At 44.1% G+C, this 23,136-nt stretch overlaps 1 pseudogene; it reads right to left on the bottom strand.

Moving 5' to 3' along the window:
- Positions 1-395: 395 nt before the first annotated feature.
- On the bottom strand, positions 396-21,594 carry LOC127907912 (E3 ubiquitin-protein ligase TRIM21-like; annotated as a pseudogene).
- Between the last annotated feature and the right edge of the window lie 1,542 nt (positions 21,595-23,136).

Genomic DNA, 23,136 nt, shown 5'->3' with positions numbered 1-23,136 from the left:
TGATGGTGCTGATGAAGACAATAGTAAAGATTAACACTCCATTTGTTTATTGTTGTAGACTCATGGATGAAGGACTTTTACTTGAAAAACCAAACCTGAAGACAGAAACCAAAGTTATTGCAGAAGTTTTCTTGAATCCATGTGCAATAGGTTTAACAGGATCATTTTACTCATTACTACAGTGGATCAAATATGAAAGAGGCATTTACTCTGATGATTAAATGTTTATAGTAGTTGAACATATTAAATGCAGGTCCTACAAGTGCTTGGTTTGTCTTATGTCAAAGGATGATCATAACTGACAATCCCAAAATGATGGCTTGAGTTTGTAGAAAAAGGAATTGCCTAGAAGTGTATATTTATTCATAAATTAAAGCAGAGTTCAACCCAGAATATGTTGTATAATATGTTTATGCAGTGGACTTCATTGATCTCGCCTGATGTGGTTAAACCAATGGAATAGTCCCTAAAGTACAGACCCTGCCCATCTGGCACTCAATACCGGCTCAAAGAAAACAAATACTATTTCAACCCAGGTCCGTAGTGTACCACTTATACTATTTAAACTCCTCTTTACCTGTACCCTGTGGTGGACATCAGGAATACATCTCAGCTGGCCCTGACCCCATCCTCTATGATGCAACTGTCCCACTAAAACCTGGGCAACGTGGCCAAAGGCTCCTTCATCATCCCCCTGGTGGGAGATCCCTGGCCTCATCCTCACCTACATCCACAACCAGCTCAAAGGAAAAGTACGTCCTCTATTACATTCACTGTCACAAACCAAAAACCAGCTCAAAGGCAAGTACTTTCTCACATTCAACTACATGCACAGTCAGGAGGAAAAGCTTCATTTCCAATAGTTCCAAGCGGTGAAAACCATCTGTTTTTGAGACAGGGTGACACCAAAGCTGTGTTGTATTCATTAAGTATACCTTTATATAAATGTTCAAAGATGCATTATGGTACATTACAAGCTCAAAACATTTTTCAACACAAATGACAATTTATGGCAATAACCGAAAAATGACTCTCTCTCTCCATTGTTTTATCAGCCTGTGTGATTGACAGGAGAGATGATGAGAGGAGCGGAGTTTTTTCCATCATCATTATTACTGGGGATGAAGAAGGGAAAGAGTTTATCTTTAAAGGTGCAGCCAGTGAAAGAGTAGATATGAGACCTGGCCTCCACATCATAAAAGGAGACCAGATCCTCCTCATAGTCCACAAACACCCCCACCTTCTGGGGCTTCTCTCTTAGAGAGAGGATGACTTGGGGGGAGGCACAGGCTGTGTATTGATTCCCATCCATTAAGACCACAGTCCAGAGTCCATATTCAGGGCTAGGTGATACAGACCCCTTCTTGTCTATGGACTCTCTGGCCACTCCTAAAGTCCACCTAGTCTTACCGTTAACCGTCACCTCATAGTAAAATCTCCCTGAGGAGAAGCCATCCTTTCCAAGGACAATGGCAAAACGATCAAACCTTTTGGATTGTCAGGAAGATTCTGTGGTATGTCTCCACGTCTCACTTGTTTCCCATCTTCAGACAGGATGAGTTTGTGATGTGCTGTATCAGGGTCCAGAGTCACATCCACTGCATACTGCTGAATCCTCTTCAGTTTGACTTCAGGCAGCTTCTCCATCTCTTTATTCAGAGTCTCTTCCAGCTGAGACACAGCTCTCATCACAGTCCCCACACACAGATCACTGTTAACACTGATCTCAGACATGTTCTTGGTGGGTGGATGTTTGTACACTAGTGATGGGAAGTTCTGGAGAAGTTGGAGGTGGTCCTCAGTCTGTGAGAGCTGCTTCAGATCAGTGCTTCTCCTCTGTAGCTCAGTGATTTCCTGCTCCAGATCTTTAATGAGCCCTTCAGCCTGCCTCTCTACTGCTTTCTGCTTCTCCTCAATCACCTCAATCAGCTCAGCCTGGCTTTTCTCAATTGAGCGCACCAGAGCAGTGAAGACCTGTATGCTGTCTGCTATCTCCCTCTCTGCATCTCTCTTGCTGAGATCTACGAAGAGGTTGATGTCTTTAACCTTCTTCAGTGGCTCCTTGATAATCTGCACTTCTGCCTCAGTTTTTTTTCCCCAGCTGAGCCTTCCTCTCTCCACACTCTTCCTCTATAGAGACAGTGTCATGAGTCTTGTGGTCTGCCTCGGTGCAGAACTGACACACACATCTGCCGTCAAATTCCTACACCAGAGCAACTCCAGAACCTCTGTCATGCTTCTTACAGATCCTGTCTTCCAGGTTCTCCACAGGGTCGATCAGTTTGTGTCTCTTTAAGGCTGGGGCTATCTGATGAGGCTCAGGTGAGTCTCACAGTAAGGTTAGACAGAGAAGGCAGGACTTCATGGCACTGAGCTTCGTCCCAGTGCAGACGTCACAAGGCACTTTCCGGGTTTGGGAGGTGTCTTACCTCTGTCTCTCATCTTTTAAAATTCTCTGCAACCTCTCTAAACGTTGTGTTGAACGAAGCTCAGGTTGTCTGTGGGGCTCCTTACACAGTGGACATTGACACAGGTCCATTCTATCCCAGCACTTTGTGAGACATGTGATGCAGAAGCTGTGTCCACATGAGTGGTGACTGGCTCAGTGAACACATCCAGACAGATAGAGCACAGGAAATGGTCTTCAGAAAGTAGAATGCTGGAGGAAGCCATATCTGGAGAGAGAGAGAGAGAGAGAGAGAGAGCAATGTCGAAACTGTAAAGCATAGTTAAGTTCAACATTTTTATTTAGCAAATTACCCAGAAAACCTTCCGATCAAAATAATAATGACTCAGCTCTAGATTATAATCAATCAGTCATTAATACATGTTTTTTCAAATGAGCCTATTTCATTTCCTGGAATGAGTCAGCTCTCCATAGTTTCAGTGCCGTTGTCAACACGGCATTAAGGACATGAACCAATCTTGATAAAAGTGGTTTAACCGTACTACTTACAGAGCAAATTAGTAAATTTACGAAACATAGTTAAACATAGGTACTATAGATACAAACAGGAGATTACCATCAAATAAATGTACACAGTCATATTTGTTCACCGATCCTTGTGAATCTCTACTCACCCATGTCTGTGTAAAATAGTGTGCGCGTGTCCTCCAGATTTTTTTTCTAGTATTTACTGTGATTAACCACAGGAGACTGACTGTGTAGTTTAAGAGATGTCTGAAGTGTTTTAGAGTTTACTCATGTGTGCAACATACAGCACGTATAGCAACTGTAGTTTCACTTTAGCAAAGTGACGTTGTCATGCTCCTCCCCACCCAGTGCTGCTCTGTGCTCTGGAACAAGTTAACCCTTCACATGGCACATACATTGTTTTACCTTCTCAATTCAAACAAGGTTGAACAGTTAAACAAGAGGATTGTAATTGTTTTACAGATCTAGGCAGAATGAGTGTGAATCGTAAATGTGAAACAAGTACCTATTTCAGGTGTATGGAAGGTTTTCTGACATCAACAACAACATAATTCTAATTCCACATTGGGATGAAAAAGTAATTGCTGTCTTGGCAGATTTGACAATTAATTATGAAGCAAGAAATGTCCCAGATTGTGCCTTTAAACATACTCACTTTGACATATACCAACTACCAGTTTATCAAGTCAAACCAGACAATGGGTGAAGGAGAAAATGCAGAATTACTTTACTGTTTGTAGGAAAATGCCTGTGTTCGCTGTATGCTGAAAGCCTGCATCTGCTGCTTGTGGTTTCTAATGAAATGCAGGTCCTACAAATATTGAGGTTGTTTTTATGTTAAAGGCAACGCATGATCATAACTGACAATCCCAAATTGTGGCAATATTGGATCATTACTGTTTATTGAGTTTGTCTCTTTCATATATTCTATTGGGTTTATAAAGCATAAATGCAGGACATGACAAACATGCCACTTGAGTGGCAGACAACCCACACAGCATCCATAAACAGCAACAGATAAAAACAACACTGACAGACAATTGACAACAAAAACAAAGAGCAATAATGGTAATACAGTTATGGTCCTTTACGATGCCCAGACTGTGATCCTGAGCTTGGGTTCAAATACAATCAAATAGGTGCATCGTTTCTGGACCTGTACAGGACGTACATCCTAAATCGTGGCAACGTTGGGTCATTACTGCTTACTGAGTTGGTAATCCTGTATTCATAGAAAAGGGATGTCTAAACTACAAATTCCCCTTTTGCGGTGCATATTAACAATATCTATTCATTGTAGAGGTTTAGTATTACAGTTGTTTTTTAGTTCTCTCTCTCTTTCTTATAAAGTGGCTCCTCTGAGAATGTGTGACTGTGGAGAAGGAGCTCTGCAGGGGAGTGGAGGAGATAAGACTAGTCAAACATTCCACAATAAATCAACTTTGGGGAGTGTACATTTCCTGCTAATTTTTCGATACCACTAAAAGCCATTGTTTAAATTGTTTGGTAGGCAGGGTTTTGGTCTCAGGAGTAAAAGGTAAGGACATACAGTGAGGAGAACAAGTATTTGATCCACTGACGATTTTGCAGGTTTTCCCACTTACAAAGCATGGAGAGGTCTGTAATTTTTATCATAGGTACACTTCAACTGTGAGAGACGGAATCTAAAACAAAAATCCAGAAAATAGCATTGTATGATTTTTAAGTAATTCATTTGCATTTTATTGCATGATATAAGTATTTGATCACCTATCAACCAGTAAGAATTCCGGCTCTCACAGACCTGTTAGTTTTTCTTTAAGAAGCCCTCCTGTTCTCCACTCATTACCTGTATTAATATATATATATATTATATAATAGCAGCACTGTAGAAACTATTACACTCAACTGAACGACTTGATTAGTGTAGTGTTAGCTAGCTACATAGTTGTCTTTGCTGTCTTCGTATCCAAGATAATTGTGTAGTTTAGAGCGTGTAGTCTTAGAGTGATTATCTTAATTTACCGAGGTTAGCTAGCCAGCTATTTGTCGTCCTTAACGTAGGAGACACTGCTAGCTAGCCAACAGCTAGCCAACGTCTACTGAATAGAACTTCCGCACTCAACAACCCGGTCGCATTCCGCTTCGCTCCACAGGTAGTATCACATTTTCATTTCATTTCATTACAGCACAACGGTTTGATTTGTTTGATCGTAGCTAGCTACATAGCTAGCTACATAGCCGTCTGTGTATCAAAGATAATTGTGTAGTCTAGAGCGATTTTCTAGGTTAGCTAGCCAGCTATTGTCGTTCTTTTAACGCAAATGCGTAACGTAATCAACACTGCTAGCTAGCCAGCTGCCCCCTGAATAGCAGCACTGTAGAAACTATTACACTCAACAGAACGACTTGATTAGTGTAGTGTCAACAACGCAGCCACTGCCAGCTAGCCTACAAAGTCAACAACGCAGCCACTGCCAGCTAGCCTACTTCAGCGGTACTGTATCATTTTAATCATTTTAGTCAATAAGATTCTTGCTACGTAAGCTTAACTTTCTGAACATTCGAGACGTGTAGTCCACTTGTCATTCAATCTCCTTGCATTAGCGTAGCCTCTTCTGTAGCCTGTCAACTATGTGTCTGTCTATCCCTGTTATCTCCTCTCTGCACAGACCATACAAACGCTCCACACCGCGTGGCTGCGGCCACCTAATCTGGTGGTCCCAGCGCGCACGACCACGTGGAGTTCCAGGTCTCCGGTAGCCTCTGGAACTGCCGATCTGCGGCCAACAAGGCAGAGTTCATCTCAGCCTATGCCTCCCTCCAGTCCCTCGACTTCTTGGCACTGACGGAAACATGGATCACCACAGATAACACTGCTACTCCTACTGCTCTCTCTTCGTCCGCCCACGTGTTCTCGCACACCCCGAGAGCTTCTGGTCAGCGGGGTGGTGGCACCGGGATCCTCATCTCTCCCAAGTGGTCATTCTCTCTTTCTCCCCTTACCCATCTGTCTATCGCCTCCTTTGAATTTCATGCTGTCACAGTTACCAGCCCTTTCAAGCTTAACATCCTTATCATTTATCGCCCTCCAGGTCCCCTCGGAGAGTTCATCAATGAGCTTGATGTCTTGATAAGCTCCTTTCCTGAGGACGGCTCACCTCTCACAGTTCTGGGCGACTTTAACCTCCCCACGTCTACCTTTGACTCATTCCTCTCTGCCTCCTTCTTTCCACTCCTTTCCTCTTTTGACCTCACCCTCTCACCTTCCCCCTACTCACAAGGCAGGCAATACGCTCGACCTCATCTTTATTATTATTATTATTACTAGATGCTGTTCTTCCACTAACCTCATTGCAACTCCCCTCCAAGTCTCCGACCACTACCTTGTATCCTTTTCCCTCTCGCTCTCATCCAACACTTCCCACACTGCCCCTACTCGGATGGTATCGCGCCGTCCCAACCTTCGCTCTCTCTCCCCCGCTACTCTCTCCTCTTCCATCCTATCATCTCTTCCCTCTGCTCAAACCTTCTCCAACCCATCTCCTGATTCTGCCTCCTCAACCCTCCTCTCCTCCCTTTCTGCATCCTTTGACTCTCTATGTCCCCCTATCTTCCAGGCCGGCTCGGTCCTCCTCCCCGCCTCCGTGGCTCGACGACTCATTGCGAGCTCACAGAACAGGGCTCCGGGCAGCCGAGCGGAAATGGAGGAAAACTCGCCTCCCTGCGGACCTGGCATCCTTTCGCTCCTCCTCTCTGTTTTCCTCCTCTGTCTCTGCTGCTAAAGCCACTTTCTGCCACTCTAAATTCCAAGCATCTGCCTCTAACCCTAGGGAAGCTCTTTGCCACCTTCTCCTCCCTCCTGAATCCTCCCCCCCTCCTCCTCTCTGCAGATGACTTCGTCAACCATTTTGAAAAAGAAGGTCGATCATGACATCCGATCCTCGTTTGCTAAGTCAAACGACACCGCTGGTTCTGCTCACACTGCCCTACCCTGTGCTCTGACCTCTTTCTCCTCTCTCTCCAGATGAAATCTCGCGTCTTATGACGGCCGGCCGCCCAACAACCTGCCCGCTCGACCCTATCCCTCCTCTCTTCTCAGACCATTTCCGGAGACCTTCTCCCTTTACCTCACCTCGCTCATCAACTCATCCCTGACCGCTGGCTACGTCCTTCCGTCTTCAAGAGAGCGAGAGTTGCACCCCTTCTGAAAAAACCTACACTCGATCCCTCCGATGTCAACAACTACAGACCAGTATCCCTTCTTTCTTTTCTCTCCAAAACTCTTGAACGTGCCGTCCTTGGCCAGCTCTCCCGCTATCTCTCTCAGAATGACCTTCTTGATCCAAATCAGTCAGGTTTCAAGACTAGTCATTCAACTGAGACTGCTCTTCTCTGTATCACGGAGGCGCTCCGCACTGCTAAAGCTAACTCTCTCTCCTCTGCTGTCATCCTTCTAGACCTATCGGCTGCCTTCGATACTGTGAACCATCAGATCCTCCTCTCCACCCTCTCCGGAGCTGGGCATCTCCGCGCGCCCACGCTGATTGCGTCCTACCTGACAGGTCGCTCCTACCAGGTGGGCGTGGCGAGAATCTGTCTCCTCACCACGCGCTCTCACCACTGGTGTCCCCCAGGGCTCTGTTCTAGGCCCTCTCCTATTCTCGCTATACACCAAGTCACTTGGCTCTGTCATAACCTCACATGGTCTCTCCTATCATTGCTATGCAGACGACACACACAATTCATCTTCTCCTTTCCCCCTTCTGATGACCAGGTGGCGACCGCATCTCTGCATGTCTGGCAGACATATCAGTGTGGATGACGGATCACCACCTCAAGCTGAACCTCGGCAAGACGGAGCTGCTCTTCCTCCCGGGGAAGGACTGCCCGTTCCATGATCTCGCCATCACGGTTGACAACTCCATTGTGTCCTCCCAGAGCGCTAAGAACCTTGGCGTGATCCTGGACAACACCCTGTCGCTCTCAACTAACATCAAGGCGGTGGCCCGTTCCTGTAGGTTCATGCTCTACAACATCCGCAGAGTACGACCCTGCCTCACAGGAAGCGGCGCAGGTCCTAATCCAGGCACTTGTCATCTCCCCGTCTGGATTACTGCAACTCGCTGTTGGCTGGGCTCCGTGCCTGTGCCATTAAACCCCTACAACTCATCCAGAATGCCGCAGCCCGTCTGGTGTTCAACCTTCCCAAGTTCTCTCACGTCACCCCGCTCCTCCGCTCTCTCCACTGGCTTCCAGTTGAAGTCGATCCGCTACAAGACCATGGTGCTTGCCTACGGAGCTGTGAGGGGAATGGCACCTCAGTACCTCCAGGCTCTGATCAGGCCCTACACCCAAACAAGGGCACTGCGTTCATCCACCTCTGGCCTGCTCGCCTCCCTACCACTGAGGAAGTACAGTTCCCGCTCAGCCCAGTCAAAACTGTTCGCTGCTCTGGCTCCCAATGGTGGAACACACTCCCTCACGACGCCAGGACAGCGGAGTCAATCACCACCTTCCGGAGACACCTGAAACCCCACCTCTTTAAGGAATACCTAGGATAGGATAAAGTAATCCTTCTCACCCCCCTTAAAAGATTTAGATGCACTATTGTAAAGTGGTGTTCCACTGGATGTCATAAGGTGAATGCACCAATTTGTAAAGTCGCTCTGGATAAGAGCGTCTGCTAAATGACTTAAATGTAAAATCCCTGCTGCAGTGTGTGTGCAGTGTGTGCAAACCTATTCAAGAACTACAGGAAATGTATACTCTCTGTAATTGGAAACAAAGGTTTCTGTACCAAATATTAAGTCCTGCTTTTCTGATGTATCAAATAAATGCAAATGAATTACTTGAAATCATACAATGTGATTTTCTTTTTGTTTTAGATTCCGTCTCTCACAGTTGAAGTGTACCTATGATAACAATTACAGATCTCTACATGCTTTGTAAGTAGGGAAAACCTGCAAAATCGGCAGTGTATCAAATACTTGTTCTCCCCACTGTAAATATATTTGATTTGAAGTGAACCAGTCCCTCCTGCAGCAAAGCACCCTCACAACATGTTGCTGCCTCCCCGTGCTTCACGGTTGGGATGGTGTTCTTCGGCTTGCAAGCCTCCCCCTTTTTCCTCCAAACATAACAATGGTCATTTTAGCAAAACAAGTCTATTTTTGTTTCATCAGACCAGAGGACATTTCTCCAAAAAGTACAATATTTTTCCCCATGTGCAGATGCAAACCGTAGTCTGGCTTTTTTATGGCGGTTTTGGAACAGTGGCTTCTTCCTTGTTGAGCGGCCTTTCAGGTTATGTCGACATAGGACTTGTTTTTACTGTGGATATAGATACTTTGTACCTGTTTCTTCCAGCATCTTCACAAGGTCTTTTGCTGTTGTTCTGGGATTGATTTGCACTTTTCGCACCAAAGTACGTTAATCTCTAGGATACAGAATGCATCTCCTTCCTGAGTGGTATGACGGATGTGTGGTCCCATGGTGTTTATACTTGCGTACTATTGTTTGTACAGATGAACGTGGTACCTTCTGGCGTTTGGAAATTGCTCCTAAGGATGAACCAGACTTGTGGAGGTCTGCAAAAAAATTCTGAGGTCTTGGTTGATTTCTTTTGATTTTCCCATGATGTCAAGCAAAGAGGCACTGGGTTTGAAGGTAGGCCTTGAAATACATTCACTGGAACACCTCTAATTGACTCAAAGTATGTCAATTAGCCTATCAGAAGCTTCAAAGCCATTACATCACAGTCAACTTGGTGTATGTAAACTTCTGACACACAGGAATTGTGATACAGTGAATTATAAGTGAAATAATCTGTCTGTAAACAAATGTTGGAAAAAATTACTTGTTTCATGCATAAAGTAGATGTCCTAACCGATTTGCCAAAACTATAGTTTGTTCACAAGAAATTTGTGAATTGGTTTAAAAACAAGTTTAATGACTCCAACCTAAGTGTATGTAAACTTCCGAATTCAACTGTATGCCCACATGAAGTGGAGACTGGCTCATTGAACACATCCAGACAGATAGAGCACAGGAACTGCTCTTCATACGGGAGACTGCTGGAGGAAGCCATATCTAGAAAGAGAAGGAGGAACTAAACTCAGCAAAAAAGAAACGTCCTCTCACTGTCAACTGCGTTTATTTTCAGCAAACTTAACGTGTAAATGTTTTTATGAACATAACAATATTCAACAACTGAGACATAAACTGAACAAGTTCCACAGACATGTGACTAACAGAAATGGAATAATGTGTCCCTGAACAAAGGGGGTCAAAATCAAAAGTAACAGTCAGTGTCTGCTGTGGCCACCAGCTGCATTAAGTACTGCAGTGCATCTCCTCCTCATGGACTGCATAAGATTTGCCAGTTCTCTCTGTAAGATGTGACCCCACTCTTCCATCAATGCACCTGCAAGTTCCTGGACATTCTGGGGAATGGCCCTAGCCCTCACCCTCCGGGATCCAACAGGTCCCAGACATGCTCAATGGGATTGAGATCCGGGCTCTTTGCTGGCCATGGCAGAACACTGACCTTCCTGTCTTGTAGGAAATCATGCACAGAACGAGCAGTATGGCTGGTGGCATTGTCATGCTGGAGGGTCATTTCAGGATGAGCCTGCAGGAAGGGTTCCACATGAGGGAGGAGGATGTCTTCCCTGTAACACACAGCGTTGCGATTGCCTGCAATGATAACAAGCTCAGTCCGATGTGACACCGCCCCCAGACCATGACGGACCCTCCACCTCCAAATCTATCCCACTCCAGAGTACAGGCCACGGTGTAACGCTCATTCCTTCATGCTAAAAGCAAATCCGACCATCACCCTGGTGAGACAAAAACCGTGACTCGTCAGTGAAGAGCACTTTTTGCCAGTCCTCTGGTCCAGTGACGGTGGATTTGTGCCAATAGGGCAACGTTGTTGCAGGTGATTTCTGGTGAGGATTTGCCTTACAACAGGCCCACAAGCCCTCAGTCCAGCCTCTCAGCCTTTTGCTGACAGTCTGAGCACTGATGGAGGGATTGTGCGTTCCTGGTGTAACTTAGGTATTTGTTGTTTCCATCCTGTACCTGTTCTGCAGGTGTGATGTTTGGATGTACCGATCCTGTGCAGGTGTTGTTACACGTGGTCTGCCACTGCAAGGACGATCAGCTGTCCTGTCTCCCTGTAGTGCTGTCTTAGGTGTCTCACAGTACGGACATTGCAATTTATTGCCCTGGCCACATCTGCAGTCCTCATGCCTCCTTGCAGCATGCCTAAGGCACGTTCACACAGATGTGCAGGGACCCTGGGAATCTTTCTTTGGTGTTTTTTTAGTCAGTAGAAAGGCCTCTTTAGTGTCCTAGGTTTTCATAACTGTGATCTTAATTGTCTACCGTCTGTAAGCTGTTAGTGTCTTATCGACCGTTCCACAGGTGCGTGTTCATTAATTGTTTATGGTTCAGTGAACAAGCATGGGAAACAGTGTTTAAACCCTTTACAATGAAGATCTGTGAAGTTATTTGGATTTTTAAGAATTATCTTTGAAAGACAGGGTCCTGAAAAAGGGACGTTTCATTTTTCTTAGTAAATGTGAGATATTCTCAAAACGTATCTCAGAAGCCACCAAAGATTGGCATGACCATAACATGTGTCCAACAGTCGCTGGACTTCTGGTGGCAGCTCAAACACTTGGGGTCCACATTTGGGTATATTTTTGTCATTTGAGTAATGGAGATGAAACTTTAAACTGAATGAGCCCATGCCTTATGCAAAATGATGAGGTGTGGATATGTTCAATACTTTGTTGCCATATGTTATTGCGTAGTCGCTCACCACCCATGTCTTGCTCCCATGAAGATTTTGTATTTGCCAAGAAGGAGGATTAATGTTCTGTATTATGTTGTATAATTTGGAGATTGTGCCTTTAGATACGGGTTAAGAACTAAGCACCTCTCAACTGGACATTGAGTGTGCTCTAGTGGAAATGAAGGAAAATGTTTGTCAGCAAAGCTGCGAGTTTGCAGACAACTAAAAAGTGGGTATTGGGAATATTATGGTCAACCCCAGGGTATCATATGAGACAAATGTGTTATCAAATAAATAGGTCACAGAAAACACCAGAGACGTTTAATGCCCCGAACTGGAAAGTCCGTGTCAATCTGTGATGCTGGGAAGAGATGATTAGATGTTAACAGTGAGAAGCCACTTGCTTGTCTAAAGTGATTTCAGAAACTGGGACCATTTTTAGAGAGTTCTTGACAATGGGATTCAAACATGGCTGCCAAGGTTCATGGCTTGGAAGCTCGTGAAAAGGTAAGGCATGAATTATATTTTTATTTCGGCATTTTGTGTCATACCCTTGCAGGGTTGAAATATGGTTTCTCGCTTGCTTACGGAGGTGCTATCCTCAGATAATAGCACTGCTTGCTTTCGCCGAAAAGCCTTTTTGAAATCTGACATGTTGGCTGGATTCACAAGTGTAGCTTTAATTTGCTATCTTGCATGTATGATTTAATGAAAGTTAGATTTTTTAAAGTAATTTATTTGAATTTGGCGCCTGTATTTTCCTGGTTTTGGCAGATGGGACGCTAGCGTCCCACATATCCCAGAGAGGTTAACACAGGTGTGAGTGTTGAGGAGGACAAGGCTGGAGATCACTCTGTCATGCTGATTGAGTTTGAATAACAGACTGGAAGCTTCAAAAGGAGGGTGGTGCTTGAATAATTGTTCTTCCTCTGTCAACAATGGTTACCTGCAAGGAAACACGTGCCATCATTGCTTTGCACAAAAGGGCTTCACAGGCAAGGATATTGCTGCCAGTAAGATTGCACCTAATTCAACCATTTATGGGATCATCAAGAACTTCAAGGAGAGAGGTTCAATTGTTGTGAAGAAGGCTTCAGGGCTCCCAAGAAAGTCCTGCAAGCGCCAGGACCGTCTCCTAAAGTTGATTCAGCTATGGATTGGGGCACCACCAGTACAGATCTTGCTCAGGAATGGCAGCAGGCGTGGTGTGAGTGCATCTGCATGCACAGTGAGGCAAAGACTTTTGAGGATGGCCTGGTGTCAAGAAGGGCAGCAAAGAAGCCACTTCTCTCCAGGAAAACATCAGGGACAGACTGGATATTCTGCAAAAGGTACAGGGATTGGACTGTTGGGAGGACTGGGTAAAGTCATTTTCTTTGATGAATCCCTTTCCGATTGTTTGGGGCATTCGGAAAAAAGCTTGTCCGGAGAAGACAAGGTGAGCTACCATCAGTCCTGTGTCATACCAACAGTAAAGCATCCTGAGAACATTCATGTGTGGGGTTGCTTCTCAGCCAAGGGAGGGGCTCACTCACAATTTTGCCTGAGAACACAGCCATGAATAAAGAATGGTACCAACACATCCTCCTCCACGAGAGCAACTTCCCAACCATCCATGAACAGTTTGGTGATGAACAATGCCTTGCCAGCATGATGGATCACCTTTGCCATAAGGCAAAAGTGATAACTAAGTGGCCGGGAACAAAACATCAAAATTTTGGGTCCATGGCCAGGTAACTCCCCAGACCTTAATTCACTTGAGAACTTGTGGTCAATCCTCAAGAGGCGGGTGGACAAACAAAAACCCACAAATTCTGACAAACTCCAAGCATTGATTATGCAAGAATGGGCTGCCATCAGTCAGATGTGGCCCAGAAGTTAATTGACAGCATGCCAGGCGGATTGCAGAGGTCTTGAAAAAGAAGGGTCAACATTGCAAATATTGACTCTTGCATCAACATCATGTAATTGTCAAAAAAGCCTTTGACACTTTGGGGCATTCAAAAATGTTTTAAAAAAGCCTTTGACACTTATGAAATGCTTGTAATTATACTTCAGTATTCCATAGTAACATCTGACAAAAATATCTAAAGACACTGACTGAAGCAGCAAACTTTGTGGAAATTAATATTTGTGTTATTTCAAAACTTTTGGCCACGACTGTATATAGTGATAGAGTGGGGATTGGAACCAGGTGTGTGTAATGATGACGAGACAAGTCCGGGTTGATGAGTGAAGGGCGTTTGCCAGCAGCTAGAATGTCGGCAACGCACAACGCCTGAGCTGAAAAAGGAGGGGGAGCCTAAAACGAGGGCTGGTGTGACAGTACCCCCCACACTCCCGTAGACACAGTGCGTGTCGGCGGGACGACGCCTGTGGAAGTCCCGAATGAGAGAACGGTCCAAGACGCCCCGCTCGGAACACACGCTGCTCTTCGGGACCGTACCCTTCCCAGTAAACCAGGTACTGAGAGACTCCCCACGATGCCAACAGCCTGCAGACGGAGTACGCCGGGGCTCTCGACGTCCAAGGGAGGGGAGGTTTATTGTGGGATCCAGCAGTAGCCAAGGGACCAGATGCCACCGACCCGAGGAGAGATACATGAAATGAGGGTTAGATATGGTAATTGGATGTGGACATGAAATCTGTACGTCACCCTCATTGACTCTCAGGACTTGAACGACCAAAAATGTGGGCTCAGCTCCGGCAGGGCAGGCAGAGGGGCAGGTCCTTCTCGTAGACAGCTAGATCCTGTCACCAGGGTGAAAGACCTTCTGCTGGAGGACGACGAGCTGGAGACGGGTGTGCGGCTGGAACAAACTCCTCAGCCCCAGAAGCAATCGCCCTCGATCTGACTCCAGTGCCTAGGCCGGTTGATAGCCTAGAACACACTGAAAGGGTGTGAGGTTAGAGGAAGAGGGACGGAGGGAATTTTGTGCAGCCCACTCCCCCTGGCCGGTCCTGGACAGTAACTACGAAGGTCCGAAACAAAGAGAGTTGGGCAAGAAAATGTACCACACGTTGACAGCCAAGCTGTCCTCATGTATATTTACCCTGATGAGGACAGCTGGCTGTCAAAATGTTGGTAATTACATTTTTGCATCTGAGCCCTAGAGTGTGCGGCTCTTTTGTTTTCAGGTTTTCTGCCCGCTGGCCAGCACCCGCCTAAATACAGGGGGCAAAAAGTATTTTAGTCAGCCACCAATTGTGCAAGTTCTCCCACATAAAAAGATGAGAGACGCCTGTAATTTTCATCATAGGTACACTTCAACTATGACAGACAAAATGAGAAAAAAAAATCCAGAAAAATCACATTGTAGATTTCTAATGAATTTATTTGCAACATGGTGTGGGTGCTGCCCTGCTCATCGTCTGCCTGTTCCCCTGGCTGGTGACCCACTGCTTCCTGTCTATCTTTGAGATTGTGGTTGACATGCTCTTCCTCTGCTTCGCCATGGACACAAAAGCACAACGACAGCAGCCCCCGGCCGAGTTCGACATCGGCAAGTCCCTCATGGTGAGGGGAAGGGAGGCGAGGCTTCGTGGGAGGCTATAGGTGCGTCCCGATTCTCCACCTGTCATGGACTTAAAAGCAATGGATTGGTAATCATTTTCTAGAGGAGTTTCCACCATTGTTAAATTAATGCTGTGCTCACTTTGGGGGAAGGGTGGAAAATCGTAACGCAGCCTTGTATCCACTACCGTTCAAAAGTTTGAGGTCACTTAGAAAATGTCCTTGTTTGTGAAAGAAAAGCACATTTTTGACCATTAAAAAATAATATCAACTTGATCAGAAATATGAGTGTAGACATTGTTAATGTTGTACATGACTATTGTAGATGGAAAAGGCAGATTTCTTAAATGGAATATCTACATAGGCGTACAGAGGCCCATTATCAGCAACCATCACCTTGTGTTCCAATGGCACGTTGTGTTAGCTAATCCAAGTTTATAATTTTAAAAGACAAATTGATCATTAGAAAACCCTTTTGCAATTATGTTAGCACAGCTGAAAACTGTTGTCCTGATTAAAGAAGCAATAAAACTGGCCTTCTTGAGACTAGTTTAGTATCTGGAGCATCCCGCCCCTTGTGGGTTTGATTACAGGCTCAAAATGGCCAGAAACAAAGACCTTTCTTCTGAAACTCGTCAGTCTGTTTTTGTTCTGAGAAATGAAGGCTATTCCATGCGAGAAATTGCCAAGAAACTGAAGATCTCGTAACAGTGTGTACTACTCCCTTCACAGAACAGATTAAACTGGCTCTAACCTGAATGAAAAGAGGAGTTGGAGGCCCGGTGCACAACTGAGCAGGAGGACAAGTACTTTAGAGTGTCCTAGTTTGAGAGACAGACACTTCACAAGTCCTCAACTGGCGACTCAGAGATGCTGGCCTTCTAGGCAGAGTTCCTCTATCCAGTGTTAATTTTTTTTTATTTTCTATTGGCCGGTCTGAGATATATAGCTTTTTTCTTTGCAACTCTGCCTAGAAGGCCAGCATCCGGGAGTCAGCTTCACTGTTGACGTGAGACTGGTGTTTTGCAGAGTACCAATCCATTTATATATGGCGAATAGCAGTTTTTGCACATTTTTTAACAGCGCTCACCTTGTTATCTCATCACCAACACTCTTTTCACGTTATCTTTCTCTCTCTCTTTCTCGGGAGTGTGTCGAGAACAGTAAGAATATGGCGGGACGGACCGGTCCGATGCAGATGGAGTCTGTGCTGAGATGAAGTCCATGGTGAGTTAACAAACCAAAACTTTTCCAACAGAGAATACATTCATTTACCTCCCATAATCTAGAGTCATATACCCAAAATGATGGTGCTGATGAAGACAATAGTAAAGATTAACACTCCATTTGTTTATTGTTGTAGACTCATGGATGAAGGACTTACTTGAAAACCAAACCTATACTTCAGGAAAACCAAAAGGTATTGCAGAAGTTTTCTTGAATCCATATGCAATAGGTTTAACAGGATCATTTACTCATTACTACAGTGGATCAAATATGAAAGAGGCATTTACTCTGATGATTAAATCTTTATAGTAGTTGAACATATTAAATGCAGGTCCTACAAGTGCTTGGTTTGTCTTATGTCAAAGGATGATCATAACTGACAATCCCAAAATGATGGCTTGAGTTTGTAGAAAAAGGGATTGCCTAGAAGTGTATATTTATTCATAAATTAAAGCAGAGTTCAACCCAGAATATGTTGTATAATATGTTTATGCAGTGGACTTCATTGATCTCGCCTGATGTGGTTAAACCAATGGAATAGTCCCTAAAGTACAGACCTCCTGCCCATCTGGCACTCAATACCGGCTCAAAGAAAACAAATACTATTTCAACCCAGGTCCGTAGTGTACCACTTATACCATTTAAACTCCCTCTTACCTGTACCCTGTGGTGGACATCAGGAATACATCTCAGCTGGCCCTGACCCCATCCTCTATGATGCAACTGTCCCAAAAACCTGGGCAACGTGGCCAAAGGCTCCTTCATCGTGCCCCTCTGGTGGGAGATCCTGGCCTCATCCTCACCTACATCCACAACCAGCTCAAAGGAAAAGTACGTCCTCTATTACATTCACTGTCACAAACCAAAACCAGCCCAAAGGCAGTACTTCACATTCAACTACATGCACAGTCAGGAGGAAAAGCTTCATTTCCAATAGTTCCAAGCGGTGAAAACCATCTGTTTTTGAGACAGGGTGACCACAGCTGTGTTGTACTTATTGGGTATACCTTTATATAAATGTTCAAAGATGCATTATGGTACATTACAAGCTCAAACATTTTTCAACACAAATGACAATTTATGGCAATAACCGAAAATGACTCTGTCTCCATTGTTTTATCAGCCTGTGTGATTGACAGGAGAGATGATGAGAGGAGCTGAGTTTTTCCATCATCATTATTACTGGGGATGAAGAAGGGAAAGAGTTTATCTTTAAAGGTGCAGCCAGTGAAAGAGTAGATATGAGCCTCATCATAAAGGAGACCAGATCCCTCCTCATAGTCCACAAACACCCCCACCTTCTGGGGCTTCTCTCTTAGAGAGGATGACTTGGGGAGGCACAGGCTGTGTATTGATTCCCCATCCATTAAGACCACAGTCCAGAGTCCATATTCAGGCTAGGTGATATAGACCCCTTCCTGTTTATGGACTCTCTGGCCACTCCTAAAGTCCACCTAGTCTTACCGTTAACCGTCACCTCATAGTAAAATCTCCCTGAGGAGAAGCCATCCTTTCAAGGACAATGGCAAAACGATCAAACCTTGGATTGTCAGGAAGATTCTGTGGTGTCTCCAGTTCTCACTTGTTTCCCATCTTCAGACAGGATGAGAATGGAACATGCTGTATCAGGGTCCAGAGTCACATCCACTGCATACTGCTGAATCCTCTTCAGTTTGACTTCAGGCAGCTTCTCCATCTCTTTATTCAGAGTCTTTCCAGCTGAGACACAGCTCATCACAGTCCTCTACACACAGATCATTGTGAACACTGATCTCAGACATGTTCTTGGTGGGTGGAGGTTTGTACACTAGTGATGGGAAGTTCTGGAGAAGTTGGAGGTGGTCCTCAGTCTGTGAGAGCTGCCTCAGATCAGTGCTTCTCTCTTCAGCTCAGTGATTTCTGCTCCAGATCTTTAATGAGCCCTTCAGCCTGCCTCTCTACTGCTTTCTGCTTCTCCTCAATCACCTCAATCAGCTCAGCCTGGCTCTTCTCAATGAGCGCACCAGAGCAGGCTGAAGACCTGTATGCTGTCTGTTATCTCCTCTCTGATCTCTCTTGCTGAGATCTACTGAAGACTTTGATCTCTTTTAGCCTTCTCCAGTCGCTCCTGGATAATCTGCTGCATTTCTGCCTCAGTTTTCTCCAAGTGAGCCTTCCTCTCCAAACGCTTCCTCTATAGGGACAGTGTCATGAGTCTTGTGGTCTGCCTCAGTGCAGAACTGACACACACAAGTCTGGTCAGTCCTACAGAACAGCTCCAGGAGTCTGTCATGCTTTTTTACAGATCCTGTCTTCCAGGTTCTCCACAGGGTTGATCAGTTTGTGTCTCTTTAAGGCTGGAGCAATTTGATGAGGCTCCAGGTGAGTCTCACAGCAAGAGGTTAGACAGAGCAGGCAGGACTTCTCATGCAGGCTTCGTCCCAGTGCAGACGTCACAAGGCACTTTTCCGAGGTTAGGAGGGGACTCATCTTTACCTCTGTCTCTCATCTTTAAAATTCTCTCACAACCTCTCAACATTGTGTTGACAGCTCAGGTTGTCTGTAGAATATATCCTGACACAAAGTGGACATTGACACAGGTCCATTCTATCCCAGTACTTTGTGAGACATGTGATGCAGAAGCTGTGTCCACATGAAGTGGTGACTGGCTCAGTGAACAAATCCAGACAGATAGAGCACAGGAAATGGTCTTCAGAAAGTAGAATGCTGGAGGAAGCCATATCTGGAGAGAGAGAGCAATGTCGAAACTGTAAGCATAGTTAAGTTCAACATTTTATTTAGCAAATTGCAGAAAACCTTCAGATCAAAATAATAATAGACTCAGCTCTAGATTATAATCAATCAGTAATTAATACAATATATATGTTTTTTCAAATGAGCCTATATCATTTCCTGAATGAGTCAGCTCTCCATAGTTTCAGTGCCGTTGTCAACACGGCATTAAGGGAAATGAACCAATCTTGATAAAAGTTGTTTAACCGTACTACTTACAGAGCAAATTAGTCAATTTACGAAACATAGTTAAACATAGGTACTGTAGATACAAACAGGAGATTACCATCAAATAAAATGCACAGTCATATTTATTCACCGATCCTTGTGAATCTCTACTCACCCATGTCTGTGTAAAATAGTGTGGGCGTGTCCTCAGATTTTCTCTAGTATTTACTGTGATTAACCACAGAGACTGTGTAGCGGTTTAAGAGAGATGTCTGGAAGTGTTTTAGAGTTTACATTCATGTGTGCAACATACAGCACGTCTAGTAACTGTAGTTTCACTTTAGCAAGTGACGTTGTCATGCTCCTACCCACCCAGTGCTGCTCTGTGCTCTGGAACAGAATTAACCCTTCACATGGCTGATACATTGTTTTACCTCAATACAAACAAGGTTGAACAGTTAAACAAGAGGATTGTAATTGTTTTACTGATCTAGGCAGAATGAGTGTGAATCAGAAATGTGAAACAAGTACCTATTTCAGGTGTATGGAAGGTTTTCTGACATCAACAACAATATAATTCTAATTCCACATTGGGATGAAAAAGTAATTGCTGTCTTGGCAGATTTGACAATTAATTATGAAGCAAGAAATGTCCCAGATTTTGCCTTTAAACATACTCACTTTGACATATACCAACTACCAGTTTATCAAGTCAAGCCAGACAATGGGTGAAAGGAGAAAATGCAGAATTACTTTACTGTTTGTAGGAAATTGCCTGTGTTCGCTGTATGCTGAAAGCCTGCATCTGCTGCTTGTGGTTTCTAATGAAATGCAGGTCCTACAAATATTGAGGTTGTCTTACGTTGAAAGCAATGCATGATCATAACTGACAATCCCTAAATTGTGGAAATATTGGATCATTACTGTTTATTGAGTTTGTCTCTTTCATATATTCTATTGGAGTTTATAAAACATAAATGCAGGACATGACAAAACATGCCACTTGGTGGCAGACAACCCACACAGCATCCATAAACAACAACAGATAAAACAACGCTGACAGACAATTGACAACAAAAACAAAGAGCAATAATGGTAATACAGTTATGGTCCTTTACGATGCCCAGACTGTGATCCTGAGCTTGGGTTCAAATACAATCAAATAGGTGCATCGTTCTGGACCTGTACAGGACGTACATCCTTAAATCGTGGCAACGTTGGGTCATTACTGCTTACTGAGTTGGTAATCCTGTATTCATAGAAAAAGGGATGTCTAAACTACAAATTCCCCTTTTGCAGTGCACATTACCATCATCAGTCAACATGTGTCGGGTTCACCTAGGGGTCATGAAAAGGGTTGTACCAAAATGTTTGATGTATTAGAATAATTGGTTATTCTTATGTTGTATTAATAGAAGGGGAGGGGTTATAAGATCCCTCCCTCCTAGGGTCCTAGACTACAGATGAACAGTATTCCACAATTGTTTTTTTTAGTTCTCTCTCTCTTTCTTTCTTATAAAGTGGCCCCTCTGAGAATGTGTGACTGTGGAGAAGGAGCTCTGCAGGGGAGTGGAGGAGATAAGACTAGTCAAACATTCCACAATAAATCAACTTTGGGGAGTGTACGTTTCCTCCTAATTTTTCGATAGCACTAAAAGCCGTTGTTTAAATAGCTTGGTAGGCAGGGTTTTGGTCTCAGGAGTAAAAAGGTAATGACTGGAGACCTTTTTGTTTGATGCAGAACTGACTGGGAAACATGCATACTATGTTCCTGATTGTCAACTTCTGTCTGCAATTGCGTTAATAAAGATTTTTGAATGATTTAATTCAATATATTGTCATAATGCTAATTTCACCAATGAGCCAATAATGATCAACAAGGACGAAAGGAACGAACCCTAACACATGCTTTGGAGGCATCAGAGAGAATGCTAAAATATAATGTGCGTTAGGTACATATTTCACACACTGTGCATCTCTAGAGTAAGCAGGTGTCCCTCATCCCATTGGTCTAAGTAGGCCTACCGTGCTCCCTGGGAAACCAAGCCGCGTACGCATCGTCTTAGCCACATTCTCATGCTACCTCCCTCTTAATTAAAAGACAACCAACAGGAGCTACAGCCAACTCTGCCAGAATGTCCTAACTTTGCTTGTGTCAACTGCATTCTATCTGGAGGGGAGAAGATGCCATCTCATGTGATGCCGTCATACCAGTGGCACGACCAGGCCCTGGTGAAAGGATCTTTGATCGTCCCTAAGAAGACAACCTGCCCGTGTGGATGGATATCGAAGGAGGGGTGACAGGGAACATCAACGACGTATAAATATTGCCCTTTGGATCAATCAATCATATATAATGCAGACAGTATTAAGTGATATTGTCCAAACATGTGTGTAAAATACAATCAATGCACATTAGGCTGAATCAAACACAAATAATTATTTTAGAAAATAAATACAAATATGTGAATCCAGGAACCCTGTCCTCACCCATGTGAAGTCAAAATTTCAAGTAGACCAGGCCTGGGTTTTGAAAAGTCAACAATTCTTCCCTACCTGTCCATTATCTCTAACTCTAAAGACACAACCTCGATTCTAACCAATGTATTAAGCTATTTTTTTAATTTTTTTATTTGACCCCTTTTTCTCCCCAATTTCATAGTATCCAATTGTTAGTAGCTACTATCTTGTCTCATCACTACAACTCCCATACGGGCTCGGAGAGACGATGGTTGAAAGTCATGCGTCCTCCGGAGTCGCTGGTGTGCGATGAGACATGTTATTAATCCAACTCGTGAAAGTGACAAATTAACATGTTTTCATTTGTCAAAACAACTTCATATCGAAGGACTGCCTTTGATTTGACGGCCTCCAAAGGCGCAGTTCGGCACGAAACTACCGGTAGACCTGATGACATGCTTCGACACTGTGCATGAGATTAGCTAGCCAACGTCACCATGACATCGCCTAAAAGTGTGATCGGGGGATTTCTATTGGAGAAGCAGTTTCTGCCTATCTTCATACTCTACTGTCTTTGCTAACATAGTAAAAGCGTGAAAATAATTTGATCAGTGTTATTTCCTGATGGTTTCTGGTTTTAAATACAATCTACACAGGACCTTCCAATCAACAGGTGTTGCCTGGGTGGAGTTAATAGACCAATAACAGAGCGTTCCAAACCTCTCGGCCAATAACAGCTAGTTTTCAGGTTACATCTCCCTCCCATTAGGCCCCTCCAATTAGGTCCCCACCTCAGACCACTCCCAGACAGTCCTAGCAAAATTCTTGCCTGTGCAATTGTTTTTTTTGCAAAATATAAATTAAAAAAATATATATTTGTTTTTACCATTTTAATGGAAACTATTACAGTAATGTTATCTAGCAATGATTTGATATTGAGATGAAAACGGCTACATTGGGCCTTAAAGGCACAGTACGTCCTTGTCATATTCAGTGTCTCAGATCCAGAGCCAGCGCAAAGGCTGAGTATGTCCCTTGTCACATTCACTTAGAGTATCAATAACCAGCTTTAAGGCAGAATAAGTCATTTGTCACATTCACCTACATCCACAAACAGTTCAAAAGCTGAGCACGTCTTTAATCATCAACTCGATTCAGCAGCGGGCCATTTTGTTTTGAGTGGATGGTTGAGGGCCAGAACATAATTACACATCATTTCTAGATTGTAAATTTTTAGAATGGGTGGCGGTAATGATCTGGTCCTGATCATCTCTAAAA

This window comes from Oncorhynchus keta, chromosome 16 (assembly GCF_023373465.1).
Source record: "Oncorhynchus keta strain PuntledgeMale-10-30-2019 chromosome 16, Oket_V2, whole genome shotgun sequence".
NCBI classification, from domain to species: domain Eukaryota; kingdom Metazoa; phylum Chordata; class Actinopteri; order Salmoniformes; family Salmonidae; genus Oncorhynchus; species Oncorhynchus keta.
Note: the sequence above shows the minus strand (reverse complement) of the source record. Positions and strands in the feature narration are given on the sequence as shown.